This window comes from Pelobates fuscus, chromosome 4 (assembly GCF_036172605.1).
Source record: "Pelobates fuscus isolate aPelFus1 chromosome 4, aPelFus1.pri, whole genome shotgun sequence".
Lineage (NCBI taxonomy): Eukaryota > Metazoa > Chordata > Amphibia > Anura > Pelobatidae > Pelobates > Pelobates fuscus.
Genome location: NC_086320.1, coordinates 202,126,128 through 202,139,934, shown reverse-complemented (window position 1 = coordinate 202,139,934; position 13,807 = coordinate 202,126,128). Strand labels below are relative to the sequence as shown.

The 13,807-nt window shown below is 40.0% G+C and overlaps 2 protein-coding genes across 2 annotated transcripts in view; both read left to right on the top strand.

Moving 5' to 3' along the window:
* OTULINL (OTU deubiquitinase with linear linkage specificity like) overlaps positions 1-13,807 on the top strand; it is a 394,233-nt gene that overhangs the window by 62,390 nt on the left and 318,036 nt on the right. The gene's annotated exons all lie outside the window — the stretch shown is intronic.
* SLC6A3 (solute carrier family 6 member 3) overlaps positions 5,343-13,807 on the top strand; it is a 162,540-nt gene continuing 154,075 nt past the window's right edge. The window contains exon 1 of the mRNA XM_063450566.1: positions 5,343-5,547. The gene's annotated coding sequence lies outside the window, so the exon portion shown is untranslated. The remainder of the gene's footprint in view (positions 5,548-13,807) is intronic.

Sequence of the window (13,807 nt, the reverse complement as noted above, 5' to 3'; positions counted from 1 at the left end):
CCTCCCTCTATCCGTCCCTCTTATAGTGCTTTAGGCAGTGGTAAGTTATTAATATGACCAGACCAAATCATTTTTGTAGCATCAGTAAAACCACAATATATCAAGTGCTTGAGCGTCCCGTGAGTAACCAACAGTCTCATGAAGCGACCCAGTTCGTGTTCCGCGTGCACAAGTGGGGCATGCCTTGCAAGAGTCCCACCCCGCGGGCAAGCTAGGTGGTGCATCCCATCCCCCTCAGGCCCCCCTCCCAAGCAACTCAGAGCAGCCTCCCTTCCCCAGGGGCGTGCTAGGAATGTGTGGCAACACCCGGCCATGCGTAAGTCTCCATATATGTGCACGTGTATACAGCATTTCAACAGTCCCGTGTAGCGACATAGTTTGTGTCCTACGTGCATATGTGGGATATTCCCTGCAAGTACCCCAACCCACGGGTAGGCCAAGCGGTGCGTCCCCCCCCCGTCAGGCCCCCCTCCCCAATCAACTTGGGGTAGCCTTCCTTACCCAAGGGCGTGTTAGGAGAGTGTTGTAACACCCGGTCATGGATAAGACCCCTTACATGTGTATGCGTAAACAGTACTTATCTGGCATCTGATGTACACGGGATGGCGTTGTCATCTGTGGTTGTCAGCGGGCCGTGGTATGTTGGTGTGTCCTGGTCGGTCTTCCTTGCTTGGTGGATATAAGTGGGGAGCAGAACTTTATTCCTCCGGGTCCGTGGGCATCAGTTGCCTGCGGGCCTGCGGGCGCCTAGGTGTGACGTCTCGTCGTCTTCGCTGCAAGTTCGGGGTGTGGATACCCTGCCTCTGGTCTAGTGGCCCCAGGATCCAGTCGGTGACTTCTGTAGGCGGGAGGTTGAGGCGCTGTAGGAACCTGGGCACCTCTTCTGGCCAGCGTAGCGGGAACCAGTCGTCATGGTGTCTGGCCAATAGCATAAAGGGGAAACCCCATTTGTATGGGGTCCCCCTATCTCTGAGTAGCGCTGTGATGGGTCTCAGGGCCCTACGAGCCTCAAGCGTGAGGGGAGATAGGTCCTGATAAAGGGCAACTTCTGCGCCATTGAAACGCCAGGTGGGCCTTGCGCGGGCTTTGTTCATTATTTTCTCCTTCAGCTTATAGGAGTGTAGGCAACATATAATGTCTCTCGGTGTGTTATCAGACGTGCGTGCTCTGTTAGCCCTATGCGCCCTGTCAAACGTTATGGAGTCTGGCGCTTCTGGGCCCAGTATGTCGCGGAACAGCGTCTGTAGTGTTGCTTCCACGGCCTCCGCCCCTTCGGGTTCTGGTAGGCCGCGGACCCGAATGTTTGATCTGCGGCCCCTGTTATCAAGATCTTCAGTTTGGCGTCTCAGGTGTAGAAGAATATTGCCTTGTCTATGTATAGCCAGATTTGAAGCCTCAACCCTCTCCCCAACAGCCTGCACTGAAGCCTCAGCTGCCTGTATCCTGGAGGCCTGTGTGGAGATTTCGGCCTTAATTGAGTTTACCTCTGTGCGGATCGCCGTGTGTAGGTTCTCAGATAGGGTCTGCATGTCAGATTTGGTGACCATTGCTGCTGCCAGGGCTTTAATTGCCTTTATGTCTGCACTGATCTCCGCCAGCGTGGGTGCAGCCGTCTCCGGTATTGGTGAGCAGGCCGGGGAGTCGGCCATGCTTGCGCCCGCAGCCTCGTGGTACTCGGCGGGTGCCGGGGCCAGATATCCATCCATGGGACCCGTGTGTGTGGCAGTCGCTGGATGCCTGGGTGTTTGGGAGCCGTCAGGGCGTTTAGTGCGCCCCATTTTCGTGCCGTGCTGATGGGTAAGCCTGCTTTCAGGAAGAGATTCTTTATTCGATTCACCGACCGGGGCTCAGAGGGACTAATGTCACCAAAATACAACAAGATCTGAGCCCAGAACTGACTGTGTAAATGCATAATATAGACATATAGCTCCTCCTATAGTTAACTCTACCCACATATACTCTTTACCCAATCAGCTGAACAAAGCCTAACTTCCCTTACCTGTTAGACCACATGGCTCACCCAGAACAATGGAGGAGGGGAAGTGTTTTCAGTTTCTGCATTCCTGCACTTGCTCAATACAGTGTTGATTGTATCTTAGCTACGTGTAACTGACTAACTGATACACCAACATTTACACATATGCCACATGGCAATCTTGTCCTAGTAAATTTATTTTTACTGAGATTCCACCACAATACAACTGATTACCTTTTGTAAAAAAAAAACCTCTTGCTGCATGCTTTGCAATTTCTATGCCAATTTACATTATCATGTGTAACTTAATATATAGGCAATCCACAGCTATTTAGGCTTTAAACCATACATTTTCAGCCTTTACTATCAAATTCACCTGTACCTGAGACTATTATTGTGCTTTCTATCAAACGAATTCTGTAATTAGGCCCATTATAATCATCAGCATTTGGCCCTATAGGCTCTTAATCCATTACTGTAGGAGCACCCTCTGCCTTTCTCAATGTTACTGTGTAGCAGACAGATTTACCAACATTAACTCCACCCACTACAGAATCCACTTTGTGTGACATCCTCCCAAACCCTTGTATACTAGGAATGTATTTGCATACCAAGTGACAAAGCAGGTTCCCATAGCTGTGCCCATATAACCATGATGGTATTTTTCTCCATTGCGGAAAAAACATAAATTGAACTTATATAAGAAAAAACATTAAACTCCTCTCCTAAAGTGTTAGTATAAAGGTAGGATACAATGTCATTCAGGGAAGAAGGTTGCACTGTGACAATAGACCCTTCGATGACCAGTAAGTAAGACCTCTGCTGCATGGTTGCACATTGTGACAATTACACAGCCAGCAGGTGCAGCAGTTCAGTGCTTACCTCTGCCTCATAAATGAGCTTAAATGACCCCTATGGAGATTCTCTCTATTCATTTTCTCGAATTGTATACTAGAGACCAGTGGCGTACTAAGGGGGGGGCGGGGGGGCGGCCCGCCCCGGGTGCCACTGACTAGGGGGGTGCCATGACGTCCAGTGTCATGTGTCACCCCCCATCATTACGCTGCGGCGGCTGCGCACAGCCGCAGCACCTTTGCGCCCGGCTTGGACTTAATTCAAGGAGAAGGGGGAGGAGTGTTGCGGGCCGCGATGTTGCGCAACATGATGACGTTGTGCGCAGCGCCGTCAGCCCGCCTTCACGGATATTCAGGCGGTCAAGGCATCATCAAAATGTGAGTAGTCATTTTATGTGATGGGGCTAAATTAATTAAAGGGGGGGGTGGATAATGGATTAATTAAAGAAGGGGAGGGAGGTTTAATTAAAGGGGTGAGGATTAATTATGGGGGGGTGTATTAATTAATTAAGGGGGGTGTATTAATTAATGGGGGTGAGTATTAATTAAGGGGGTGTGGATTAATTAAGGGGGAGTGAGGATTAATTAAGGGGGGGTGTATTAATTAATGGGGGTGAGTATTAATTAAGGGGGTGTATTAAGGGGGTGTGGATTAATTAAGGGGGTGTGAGGATTAATTAAGGGGGTGTATTAATTAAGGGGTGTGTGGATTAATTAAGGGGGTGTATTAATTAAGGGGGGAGTGAGGATTAATTAAGGGGGGTGTATTAATTAATGGGGGTGAGTATTAATTAAGGGGGTGTATTAAGGGGGTGTGGATTAATTAAGGGGGGCGTGATGATTAATTAAGGGGGTGTGGATTAATTAAGGGGGGTGTGGATTAATTAAAGGGGGCTGTGGATTAAAGAATTAAAGGGGGAGGTTTAAATAATGGGGGTGCAGGTTTTTTTTTATTAAGGGGGTTGCAGTATTCTATTTATTAAGGGAGGATGTGCACTGCAGATTTTTGTTTTTTGTTAAGGGGGTGTGCAGGGTTTTTATAAGGGGTGTGTGCAGGTTTTTTGTTATTAAGAGGGGTTGTGCACCTTTTTGTTTTTTATTAAGGGGGTGTGCAGGGTTTTTTATTAAGGGGGGTGCAGGATTTTTATGTGTAGGGAGTGAATGAAATTTATGTGATTGGGGTGCAGGGTTTTTATGTGTAGGGAGTGTATGACATTTATGTGATCGGGGTGCAGGGTTTTTATATGAAGGGCGAGACAAGGGGCTTTGTAGAAAGGGGCAGGGCAGGAGTTTTCTAGAAGGTTCTCACCAGCCCCTTTCTACAAAAGCACTGGTCTTCCCCCTTCTACAAAACTGGCGCATTTTACAAATTTTACAAGCAGTTTACAAATGTGTGCAATAAATATTATTGAAAACATTGAAAAAAATGTGGTGTTTTCTTACATTTTTATTATGGAGGGGGGGGGGGGGTGCCACACTCAGGGTCCGCCCCGGGTGCCAAATGCTCTAGGTACGCCCCTGCTAGAGACATTCCTTTCATGCCTTTGGGGTATCATTTGAGACAGATCTGAGAGCAGAGGCAGCTATGAGTAAAATAAAGGGAAACATGGAAAGATCAGACTGCCCCTGTTGTTTAATTACAATCATCATACTCAGTCAGTATCAAGGTTGGTTGGAGTTCAAATTCACTAATTATTTAGGGACAGGCTAAGGGGACCTCTGGAAAAAAGCTTTTATTGGACAATGCTTTAATCAAGCCCAGTGAGTTGTTCACAACTTGTAGAGTCAGTCCAGCAAAACATGGCTGTCTATCATTGTCCCATATATCCCAGAGCTTCAGAGCAAATGACTCACAGTAGCATGCAGTGCGCATCACCAGAGCTCCGCAGCAATAACTATAACTGTGTTAGAGGTGGTGAGAGACCAGGAAAGCTGTGGGAAATGGAAGGTGGGGGCACAGAGTCATTCTTGGGTTATTTTCACATATATTGTTAATGGTGCTAGGGTGGAGGATTATTGCCATGATGGGGAGCTGGGCTTACCATGGCATTAAAAAAAAGTCCCTAAAGGATAAACATGGATTGACAGTTTCATGCATAAGAAAATGGCATATTCGTGAAAACGAACAGAGCTGTTTTTACACATAATCCTATATTTCCCACAAATTCGAGGACATTTAAAGGAGCATCATCAGGATTCACATTATAACCAGAAACAAATATGTTTATGACAGGAAAACATTTAGTAATACACAGAAAACACACATATATCTATATATACAAAACAAACACAAACACACATAGCATTCATTTGCAATGAGAAGTCAGTCTATTGAAATGTATAATTAGGACCCTATAAACTGGAGCCCATTGGTCATTGACTATTGTAGGGTGGGGAGGATCTGTGTGTGTCACTGTGCAGCACTCAGGCTGGCCAGAGGCTGGTGTTAGTGTGTTTGGGCTGGATGAGGGAGGGTGTCATGCTCAGTCACTGCACCTGCCTATGATACAAGTTCAGAGAGGGAGCTGACCGTGTCCTCAGCGCTGAGTCTGCTTCCTGACCACAGCAGGGACTTTAGGAGACTTTGAACTATCAGCAGCTCCTACAGGACATCAGAGGAGCAGGCTGTGGGTATCAGCATTCAGTCTTACAACTCCCTCAATATCACTGTATTATGGGGAAAATGTTTAGAAACTAAATAGACATTTTTGCATCAAGGTAAGCAAATAGATTCTGTGTTTTTAAAATGATTTTGTTATTTTATATTGCTGTTATATGCAGATTATATATATTAGTTTCTGTAATAAAACGGTGTGCAGTGCATCCGATTTTTGTAAAGGCAATATATATATATATATATATATATATATATATATATATAAATTTTATATTTAGTAAACAAATCTTACGGTCATTATGAAACAGATTAATTCAACTAATTTAACCGTCAACCACGCGAATTACAAAAAAAAATATTTCTTTCAACTTTGAATGAAACTGGGATTCGAATAATAATATGTTCATGAAGTAAATTGTTGTATATTGTAAATATATATAGTTGATTTCTACTGAACGAATTCTAGTCCCTTTTATTAGATCTGTACCGGACAGACTATGTCACTGGTTAAGAGTGATAGGAGTGACAGTGTACTGTAAGAACTCACTTATATTTAGTTTCTAATATTTATCCTAATGTTACATCCTTATATAAAAATAGTATTAGTAACCCACACTGTCTATGTTTCTAATATTTATCCTAATATTACATCCTTGTATAAAAATAGTATTAGTAACCTACACTGTCTATGTTTCTAATATTTATCCTAATATTACATCCTTATATAAAAATAGTATTAGTAACCCACACTGTCTATGTTTCTAATATTTATCCTAATATTACATCCTTATATAAAAATAGTATTAGTAACCTACACTGTCTATGTTTCTAATATTTATCCTAATATTACATCCTTATATAAAAATAGTATTAGTAACCCACACTGTCTATGTTTCTAATATTTATCCTAATGTTACATCCTTACATAAAAATAGTATTAGTAACCCACACTGTCTATGTTTCTAAAATGTATCCTAATATTACATCCTTATATAAAAATAGTATTCGTAACCCACACTGTCCTTACCCAGAGCACATTCATAAATCTATTACTTTTATCCCGAAACTGTGATAATCAGTCAAGCGGACAACGTTTCCGTTAGTATGGGACATTATCAGAGCGGCTTTTGTATGACTTAGGAGCAAAGCATTCACTAATTGTGACGTTTTGTATTGTGGAATAAGATAGCGAACATTATTTTTGTAGAATCGCCTCTATTCCATTTGAGACACACACACACACCTGAAGTTATGTCACACTCACAAGGCATTGCACTGGGGGTATAGGTCAGCATTAGTGTATGTTAGTAGTCTCTCTGTGGCTTTATCATGGCTGAATTCTGCACTCTGTAAATCTTGTTTCTTACTCAGTGCAAAACAACTAATGACAGCTATAGAGAGCACGTTTTAACCTTCTGATTGATTTATAAAATGCCAGCCTGGCATTTACTGTGTTTTCTTCGCAATAACAAAACGAAAATATGTCGTTTTGTTCAGAGAAAACAAACAGAAAATGAACTATGGCCATTTTTATGTGATATAGTAATTTTCCCTCTTCCAAACGCGGAAAACCCCCCAACCAGATTAACATGCAATGCCAGCAGAGCACTCTTGCGATTGCAACTCCCAACATGCAGCGCGGTTTGTAGTCCAACACAGTTGGTGTGCCAGTAATTCCCTATAACTGTCCATTCATAGCTTGCACTGAAATCCTTAGACATGTCTCTATTTAATAACTCATTGTGAGAAAGACAAGGAGTTCAATTAACCCTCAGTCCCTATATAGCATATTACAGTCAGGCATTGCATTGTGAGGTGTTGTATGCACATGATGGATATAAACATTCTGTTAAAAATACAACTTTTCAAATAATTAACTATTCTACTACTCCTCAACCTATAGGACTAAACATAATTGGGTGGATATTATTTTATCATTATTATTACTATTATTATTATTATTTATAGTACAGTTTGCTATGGGCATAATAACACTATTAACATATGCCTTTTTCTGCAGAGCTATACAAAGATTATATCTTACAAACATTTTGTGACATTTTTCGGTAATTATGCACTGATTATATGCTAAATGTCATATATATGGTTCCTATAGTTATGTGAGTATGTCGCTATAAACACACTTATCACTGTTAGCAATTTCAGATTGTTATAATTGTTAATGGATTGTATTGGAATACTGCATATTGAGTAATTCACTAAGTAGGTCAATTTTATTTTACTGCCTTAAAGCGCCTCTAAAGTGGAAGGTCTGGGCACAGAAAGAAATTGTTCAGAGAAGTGAACTGGTCAAAACCAAACCAAAAACTACAAATAATATACAAAATTTATAAAAGACAATCTTTAATTTTTGCTAACATGTAAACCCCATCAGTGGCAAAAATATTTCAGGAATATTATATTTTGTTGTCTAGAGATTTTTCATGATTTCTCACAAATTAAATAAAATCTAAAATATTATGAAATTGCCTTAGAATGTGACAAAACATGTTAAACAGCAGTTGATTATGTATATTTAATATATACATTTAGTGTTAAAACAAAGACATATATTTGGAAGCCTTATACTGTTGTGTGTGAAGTACAAGGAATAATTGCAGTAGGTTTTAACATTATATATTGCTTGTCTCATGCATTTACAATCTCGGTTAAAACCTAGGTTTAAAAATATAATTTCTGGATTGTCATAGATCTATCTTGTTTTTTAATATATCTATTTTTGTAAATACTATTACCAAAAAAGTACATTCTCATCACACAATAAGAAACATTTTAGCAAATTGTTCCCTGATTATTAACCATTTATCAACATTATTAACCGTTTGATAACCTACCTCTTAAAGTTTTGTGTACTAGGTGAATTCACTGCAAATAAATGATGATGATATTCAATTGTGCATTCTTATAACCTATCTTATAACCTATAGCCCTCTTCAACCTATCGTTTCTGTAAGTTTTCTTGTTATTGTCCTATTTATAGTCAAATCCCCCTCTAATAATATTGTAAAGCGCTACGGAATCTGTTGGCGCTATATAAATGATAATAATAATAATATCTTGCAGTGTTAAATGGTAGCAAGTTTAGAAATGCTTTTTATAGGATAATACATGCTAACACCCTAATATTGATATGTTATTATTTACTTGATTCTTACTCTAGTACTTCATACAATTAAGCATATCACTGTTTTGCCATAAGCATAAAACAAGTATTTTAATATTAAATTCATATATTGTACGTCAGAAAATAGATGCATATTAAGAAGCAATCATTTGAAGTTATATTCCAGGTGTAGGCAACCTTCTGCACTCCAGGTGTTGTAGACTACATCTCCCATAATTCTCTTACGGACATAATGCTGGCATAAAAAGCATCAGTGGAGATGCAGTCTAAGACATGGAGTGCTGAATATTGCCTAACCCTGGTCTCTTCTTTAAACGGTGAGTTGTGGTCATATGTGAACTGATGTGCAAAGCTAAGCTAATGCCAACATTTCCTGTAGTTCAATTTTATTAAATTCTAGCTTTATTAGCCTACATTTTGCAAGTCAGATTTGAAAACACCAGAGCTTTTCCTGGCTAAGAATGAAAGTCCAAAGTCTCTTAGAAGCACGTTTCCACTAAACCCTAACTTCCTAGCCCTGTACTTAAAGGACCACTATAGTGCCAGAAAAACAAACTCATTTTCCTGGTACTATGCAGTCCTTAGGCCCCCCCACCCTCCTGGCCCCCCCCGCTCGGCTGAAAGCCCCCTTCAGCCACTTACCTTTCTCCAGCGCCAGGCTCCCTCGGCGCTGGGGAATTCTCCTTCTCCTGCCAACGTCAGCGCCGAATGCGCATGCGCAGCAAGAGCCACGCACGCATTCAAACCACCCATAGGAAAGCATTACTCAATGCTTTCCTATGGTCGGCAGCGTCTTCTCACTGTGATTTTCATTGAGCTGAAGTGGTCTGGGTGCTTATAATGGTCCTTTAATGCTAAAGACTACCCTTACAGTAACCTATTCTATATCCCTAACCTTACCTTTGGCACTCCAAATGTTCTGGACTGCATCTCCCATAACACTCTTACAGTCATAATACTGGCAAAGCATCAGGGGAGATGTGGTCCACAACATCAGGAATGCAGAAGGTTGACTACTTCTACCTAACCTCTCTTACTATCCCCCAACCCTAAACTCACCATAAACTCCCTCCTAACTCACATTTTATCCGTGTCTCCTAACCAAACCCTCCCCTATTCTGTCTGCTAGCCATAACTTTACCGAAGCAGCATCTTTTTGAAAAGTGATATTGCAAATGGCGGCAGAATGCTGCTGCAGTCTAACAAATTTATTTTGTTGGCAAATGTATACGTATATCTCTTTTTAAGTAAAACAATTAAATTTTTACAGACCTGCATGGAAAATAGCAAATACTGTACAATCTATTATAGTATAATATATAGTATTATAGTATATAGTAAAATCTCTTTTGTTTTCATTTAGCAACGTCTTTTTACTTGGAAGATTGCTTTATTTTTTAAGTTATATGTGTAAGCAGCATTGATAAAACAACTGGTGGCATAAAATGTAAACAAAAATCATTAACAGTTATACAAAGAAGCAGCAATCAAGGGAGGAAGGAGAACAAGTGCTAAGGGACGAGAATGAGGATATAGTTAGAGCTAATGGACTAGTGATGACAAAGTAGGAAGAGATAGATTAGTGACAAAGAATTAGAAAGATCTGTTCAAGGGGAAACAACAGGAAGTTTGGGGATGAAGAATGTAGTAAACAAGGCACTGGTGAAATCGTAGATGGAGAAAAGAAGATAAAATAGCATAGAGAGGAGAAGAGGGGAAGATGAGGTGATAATAAGTGAATAATTCTGAAATGAAATATGTTAACGGACATGGATAAACATGTATGTTTCAAGTAAAGAATTGAGAGCCTTTCTGGGATATGAGAAATGACAATGAAAACAATGTCAAAGGTATTGCAATTGAGTGGAAATGTAAAGAATATTAGAATAGTATTGTGGAGCAGAAATTGAAACATAGAGGGTCGGTATTGACTCTTTGGGTAAAGGCAGGTGATGGTACCAAATGACGGTAAAATAATTGGAAGAGTTAAATTTAGTGAAATTGAGAAAATGTCTGTTAACTATAGGTGACCTGAAAGATAATAGATGAACAGCACACGTCATCTGGAGTAGGGGTAAGGATGTTGACATCATAGACCCTGCTCTAGACTCATGGACCCACCAACAAACGCTACGCTAGTGATGATCCTGCAGAAAGCATGGTCTCTATTGCTAGACAAGGCCACTACTCCCATCTGGAGCTCTAGTTGGATTAGCAATGTACTGTTATTAGTAGGCATCCGGTAGGAGACAGATCCAACATAACAAGGAAAGCTACAATACTCTTGTTGACAAGAAGACCACCTACAATGCAGACCAAATGCAGTCTTTGTCCTGTGAAAGATCCAAGAATCCAAATGCTTGATGTTATGAAAATCAGATGACTCCCTGTGAAAAATGTGTTTTTTTTAAATCTTCCCTTAAAAGGACAGTGAAAAAAGGTACCTTTCACCTCTTTGGAGTTTCCACCATTGAATAAAATATTAATAAATCCCCTATAAATTGTGCTAACGTTTTTTATGAGATGCTCTTTTTACAAATATTTTTTTACATTTTAATAACGATTTAGCAAATTACATCATAATCTAGTTCAGATAAAGAAAAGCCAGGGCAAGCATTTTAATTGAAGATGAGAAATATAAACATTGTTTAATTTCTTCACTTCTATGTATGCATTCTCTAGCTGACTGCCAGGTGCAAACCACAGGGCATGCAGCAATGATTGGCAGGGAGCAAAGATGGAGGTACCCAGCTTCAGAATAAGGACGTGTGGGTTTCTTTATCTGATTTTATTTTTACTCCATACACATACATAGCTGTTAAACATAGGGATAAGTATACATAATCTTAAAAATGACAGTTTGTAGTTGGACATATGCATGTGCCCTGGACTTTTTCAGAAGACAGAACACAGATTTTTAGGATCATTGGAAACTATACATTCATTAAAAAAAGAGAAAACTATTTTATACAATAGTGAGACCAATGTACCAACCAAATTCTTAAATGGTACCTTTCATGACTTTGTCTTACATTATAGAGAATCAATTTTATCTATACATTGTGCAAGCAGAAGTTTTGGCAAATTTTTTAATTTCTCTAAAATCAGAGGTTTAATCATTTCTTCCCCCCCCCCCCCCTCCTGTCAGTCAATTCGGTCTGTGCTGATTGACATAGAGCTGTGCTCTGAATTTTTGTTATCAGGGTATCCCTCCTCTGGGTGCCTCTCTTGTGTGCCCTCCATCTAAGGGAAGACAAGGGGAAGTAAGGGTAAAGAGTACATTCTCTCTGTAAAAGCAGCATGGAGATAAAGCGCCAGAATTTATTATGCAGCAGGTTTGGGCAGTCAATCTGAGAATGGAGAGAGTGATAAAGAACAGATACATGTTATTTACATACCACAAAGCCAACATAAAGTATTGGTGACTTTAAACCTGTGGTTCCCAGACAGGGGTATGCATTGCAATAGAGGTGTCTCTTGCAGCAAGTGTGACACCCATGGAAAACATGACTGATGTTCTCAGCAGGAGACAGTGTAAATAAATGAAAATATGAGATTTTAATAGTAGTAAAGAAATAAACATTTAATTATATAACACAAGTCAAGCCAGATGGTTAGAAAACGGCAAACCTATATCTGTCATGGTAGGTTTACTTTATGGAGCAAAATGGGCACGGTCCTAGACCCCAGCTCTTACCAGTTAGAGTGTGCCTAATAGTACGTGTAAGACTGTGAACAGGACCTTGATGCAGTCTTCTTTGTAAAACCAGCCAGTATTCCTCAGCCAAACTGTACATTGTCACATCAATCTTTGAGATGAGAAACTACTTTTTTGCCTTAAAAACTACATTGCTATATAGACTTTCTCAATGCCAGTATCACTGGAAATGCTTGTTATTTTTGAGTAGCTGCCATTTAAGTAGTAGATTGGGTATCTCTGGTCCATTTAAATGAATGTCCTCATCACAAAATTCAAATGAATTACCCGCGGCTCACCGTACCCCACTCCCTGCTTCCACTACCATCACCGGAGAGCTGAAAGTTCGAAAGCAGGTACCTCCATTAGCTCTACCGGGCTAAGCCTTCCAATTTAACTAGTATCAGCTGACACATACTGCAATCATCAATCTGTTTCATGGCCCCTCATGTGATTTTAAGCAGTAGTATATAAATTGTTTACATAGCCCATTTTGTTAGTACTCCTCTATAATTATATAAGCTCCTGATAACAGAGGACTATTAAACCCGGAGATTAAGGAAAGAAAGGAAAGAACATGGCAAAGGTAGACAGTGCTTATTCGCTGCTGTTGGGGAACAGACACACAATGTAAGTCAATATGTATTATAAGAAGAAAAATACGTGGTGTGTAAATTGACCAGTAGAAATATTTGATGGAGTTTGAAAACTTCAGAACAAGATGATACAAAGACACATTTCTATTCAAACCATTTTTTTTTTTGGAATTGAGGTGACAGGGATGTCCTACATTCCTACTGTATGTACGGTATACAGTTATAGTTTCTTTGCCACACGCATATAAAGTATTAATGTTTTCATATGGCAAACACAAATTTAATAAAAATCAAATACAAAAAGAGAGAGAAAAACATGGCAAATTGCTATAATTTCTTCCTTGGTTTATGGGTAAAACAAATATATCCTACAGAAGGACCTCCCGACACTTTGTCTGTCAGTTTCCTCTTCATAAGCATTTGCAAGGGGTGTTTCAGTTGTTCTCAGGCACATTTTAATAATTTGATGATTTGTTCCCCTGTTAGTCATGTAGTATTATTAATTATAAAGTGTCAATAAATAATGCAGCCCTCTACAATGGGTAGACTAACAGACAGTTATTTGCAACAATATGAGTTGGACGCACAGGAACAGAAGGTGTTGAGGGCCCTACTCAAACGATTCTACATTCTAATGGGAGTTGGGTAAAGTGACACAAAAGACAAGTACCTACCATACTTTATATGAATATGTATTGCTTAATATCTGATTGAAGATACGGATTTTTACATTTTACTGTATCTTTAAATTTTAATAGTTCACCGTAGAGGTATCCTGGAGACCCCCGATTGTAAGTAGTCAAGCTATTTTACAACAGTTCGATTTCTTACCTGATGCCCATCAAGTGTCTCCGTTCCCTTTTCATCATTAGTTGAGGCAGGGAGCGGCGCCCAGTGGACCCCAGGCAAAAAGTCTAACTATT